The sequence below is a fragment of the Gekko japonicus genome, unplaced genomic scaffold (assembly GCF_001447785.1).
Source record: "Gekko japonicus isolate JY-2015 unplaced genomic scaffold, Gekko_japonicus_V1.1 scaffold1341, whole genome shotgun sequence".
In the NCBI taxonomy this organism is placed as follows: domain Eukaryota; kingdom Metazoa; phylum Chordata; class Lepidosauria; order Squamata; family Gekkonidae; genus Gekko; species Gekko japonicus.
The window spans coordinates 256,724-260,948 of record NW_015169817.1 but is presented as its reverse complement, the minus strand read 5'-3'; the positions used below and the strand labels follow the sequence as shown (position 1 = coordinate 260,948).

Here is a 4,225-nt window from a genome sequence, read left to right as displayed (position 1 = left end):
TAGGCTCGCCAGCTCTGAGTTGGCAATAACTTGGAGATTTTGGGGGTGGAGCCTGAGTGGTGGGTTTAGATTCAGAGGAATTAGCTGTGTTAGTCTGTTGCTGCAAAATAGTCCAAGAGTTCAAATAGCACCTTTAAGACTAACAAATAGCACCTTTAAGACTAACCTTTAAGACTAAGACTAACTGAGTGGTGGGTGTGGCCTTATGACACACTTCCGGTGATGGCAGGGGGTGTGACCTTATGACACACTTCCGGTGATGGCAGGGGGTGTGGCATATGCTAATGAGTTATGCTAATGAGTTCCCCTAGCTTTTTTCTATGAAACAACCCCTGACCACACCCCAGATGTTTCAACAGTAGCTGACTTTTTTCAGAGAAAGTTTCCAGTTCCCCATCTGCCAGGAAGCTGACTGGGTGATCTTGGCCCAGTCACTCTCTCTCAGCCTGACCTACTTTACGGGGTTGTTATAAAGATATGATGCAGGTGGGGAAAATGGTTTATGACACCCAAAGCTTCTTGGAAGAAGAAAAAATATATAAAATGCACTAGATAACATAAATCATGCTTTAGTGTAACCGAGGGTCATTTCGTAGAAAAAGAGGTGCAGGAGCTCATTAGCATAACTTATTTGCATATGACACACCCGCTGACATCACCGGAAGTGTGTCAGAAGTCAACACCCACTGCTCAGGCGCCACTGGAGTGCCTTGGATTGCTAGCTATTGGGGGGGGGGGAATGTGCAGATCTGTCCTCACAGAGGAGGGAGAGCTTGTACCTGAATAAAACTTGGTCTTAAAGGTGCCACTGGACTGTTTTGGACCAGGGGGCCGGGGGGAGCTCTGCAACTTACCTGGCTGCTTCTTGCTCTGACTGAGAGCTGCTGGGAGCAGGGGGTGGGGCTTGTTGCATGTGCCCACCCCCTGGGCTCTTTACTGCTGGAACTCCGCTCCTCTGCGCTCCAGCAGGAAATGACCCCTGAGTGTAACACATTTATCTAGAATTTGACTTGGACAGCTGGGAGGTATGACATGTAAGATAAGCCTACAACAGGATGTTGAGAATCGCACTTCCTTGCAAGTACCCTTCCTTACATTTGGGCACTCAATGTGGTGATCATGAAGCAACTGTGTAGAGAATATTTGAGATGAGAGGTCAGTGCACCTCTCCATGCTGAGAGCTCTAAAACGCTTCTGTGAGTTCTTTGCAAGTGTAGCTCTCATATGTGAGACTGCATAGATAACTACCAAAGAAGGTCAGGAAACTATGGCCTATTATGCATGCACAGCTTACTGCAGAGAATCTGAGCAGTCATGCTTCGGATTCTGCGCCTCCTGTATGCACCATTCTTTTTCTCCGGTGTATTTACTCTGCAGCGACAATTTCTAAAACACACTTTTCTAAATCGGGGTGGGATGTCACTTGTGACGTTTGGGGGATGGCGTCCAAAGTTTTTTTTTTTTTTTTAAATGCAACTGCCCTATTGCAGCTGTGCAGTAGTGCCCAGCAAGCACCTTCCATTTTGGAAAGTACGCAGACGGAGAGTGATTTCAGCAAAGCATACTTTATTCGATCTGGAACAAGACGTCTTTGGCCGGCTCGCAGGCTGGCTTATATCGCCCGAGAAACCGCCACCCAAAACACAGCCCCACTTCCCAATAGGTTATTTACAGTGGCCGAGAGTCCCATAGGCTCTCGGACAGGAACCTAGCCCCCTGATAGTCCATTGTCTCTTGGAGAAAAGCTCGACATTTGTCTCTGACCGCGTGGAGCCCGACCCGGCCAAGCGGTCTGGACTGGATACATTACACATTGAAATCCTCGTGCTTCAGGTTTTGCACATGCATTTTAGCATTAGTTCACTGAATGAAAAGGAACAGAAAGGAACACTGGCAAAGGGAGGAAACCCACTGTTGAAACTGACTAGAAAAAGTCTCCCGGAAGCATAGGAGGGGGTTAAAAGGAAGCCTCTTCCTCGGCAAGGCCAGGTATCCCCCTCTTGCCTCAGGATTCTCTATGGAGGCACAGAAGGCACTTAAAAGACAGAGCTTGTTTCAAGTAGCTTCTATATGGCAAGTACTATGTCTAGATTGACCCTAATTGACCTCACAAGTAAAAGGTGGTTTGTAATTTGTGTCTACAATGTTATTTTTACAATTATATTTGTTTCAGTTGCATGGATTGGGGTATTAAATCCTTCATTACTACTTGGGTTTGTCAGTCCGAAAACCATTGGCAGACTAGAATGTTAAGACAGCTCAGTTTTAATTTCATTCCATTTCTAGAAATGTTTCTGAACTGACAGATTTAAATTGTCAGCCACTGTAAAACAAATGTTGATTAAGGAATAGTCTCTATGACAACAGTGTGACAACAGTGTGAACCCCTTTGGAGTGCCTTTCCCTATGAGGAAAGGTTAAGGCGCTTAGGGCTCTTTAGCTTGGAGAAAAGACGACTGAGGGGTGACATGATTGAGGTTTATAAGATTATGCATGGGAAAGAGCAGGTAGAGAAAGAGGTACTTTTCTCCCTTTCTCACAATACAAGAACTCGTGGGCACTCCATGAAATTGCTGAGCGGTCGGGTTAGAACGGATAAAAGGAAGTACTTCTTCACCCAAAGAGTGATTAACACTTGGAATTCACTGCCACAGGAAGTGGTGGCGGCTACAAGCATGGATGGCTTCAAGAGGGAATTAGATAAGCATATGGAGCAGAGGTCCATCAGTGGCTATTAGCCACAAGGTATAGATAGGAGCTCTGGGGCAAGTGATGCTCTGTCTTCTTGGTGCTTGGGGGGGTCAACAGTGGGAGGGCTTCTAATGTCCTGGCCCCACTGGTGGACCTCCTGATGGCACTGGTATTTCTGGCCACTGTGTGATACAGAGTGTTGGACTGGATGGGCCTTTGGCCTGATCCAACATTGGCATCTCTTATGTTCTTATGAAAAAAACTGACTTGCATTGGGAGTATATTCCTTGGCTTGGAAGCAGAGATGTGTAATGGGAAACAAATGGACTTCAGTGTTGTTCCTCTTGTGCAAAATCTTTATATATTAGAGTGCCCAGAAATGGGTTCCACATCTTGCACAAGTGGAAACCCGACAGAGATACAGTGTTTGACTTAGTGCAAGTGGCTAATGTGCTTTTGCATTTCTGCTTGCTCAAAACTTTGTGTACTGGATCCAGCCTCCTGTCTCAGTCCAGACTCCATTGTATCACAGGGTAGTCAAAGGTCCTAACCAAAAAATCTGTTGAGGAGTGGGAAGAAGTCAGTGTCTCACAACTCCTAGAGATTGTTTCAAACTTCCAAAGCCTCGATGTACCCTTCCACATGGCTGCTGTGAAGTTGGAGAGGAGGAGGTAGGCTTCCCAACCCCCCTGTTCCCTGCCGCCGGTGGATTGGGCCCTGGGGGGAACCCCACCCCAACATGCACATCGCCCAGAAGTTACATGGGAACACCGGGCACGCTGGGGGCGGGGCCACTGTCATCCGAGGGAAAACTCTATGTTTTCCCCTCGGATGGTTGTGGCCCCGCCCCCAGCATGCCCGGTGTGCCCACGTCACTTCCGGGTGATGTGGATGCGGTGCGCGCGGACACAAGCCACCAGCCAGGAGTCCCCCACTCCAGCAGAAATTGCACTTGGCACCCGAGGAGGAGGAGTTTAATGAGGCAGGGGGCGGAACACTGACTGCCAGTTTTTTCCCCTCAGGCTACTGGCCACCTGGCTGATTAAACTGGCAGACATGCCGGGTAAGGCTAAACAGCACCTTCGAGAGTAACAACTTTCCCCCCCTCCTTCCCAAACAGTGGTAGACCAGAGCCCAGGCGGAAAGAAAGTATCCTGAAATCAAAATATTGTTTGTCTTTAAAGTGCCACAAAACCGAGTGCAAACAACCTTAGTACAAGATTGTAGATGTTTACTCAGAAGTAAACACACTGAGTCCAAGGTGGCTTACTCTCCTGTAAAAGGCATCTGATCACAGCCTTGACGTCCAGCCACGGATGAGATTGAAGTGCTGTTGTGTTTTTGTTCCCCCCCCCCCCCCCAGTCATTTCAGGACCAGGAAAAGGGAGGGTGGACCATGACATGCAAAGTGGGAGGAATGAATTCAATGGGATTGGTGGACTTCCCTTCGAGGGGTGGGAGAAAGGGTGGGGGTGCTTTAGAATGACCTCCGGTTCTGAAGCAAAACAAGGGGGAAATCAGCACAAAGCATTCT

The 4,225-nt window shown here is 48.0% G+C and overlaps 1 protein-coding gene across 2 annotated transcripts in view; it reads right to left on the bottom strand.

Moving 5' to 3' along the window:
* LOC107115472 (cytochrome P450 2J2-like) overlaps positions 1-4,225 on the bottom strand; it is a 66,271-nt gene that overhangs the window by 61,586 nt on the left and 460 nt on the right. The window lies entirely within an intron of this gene.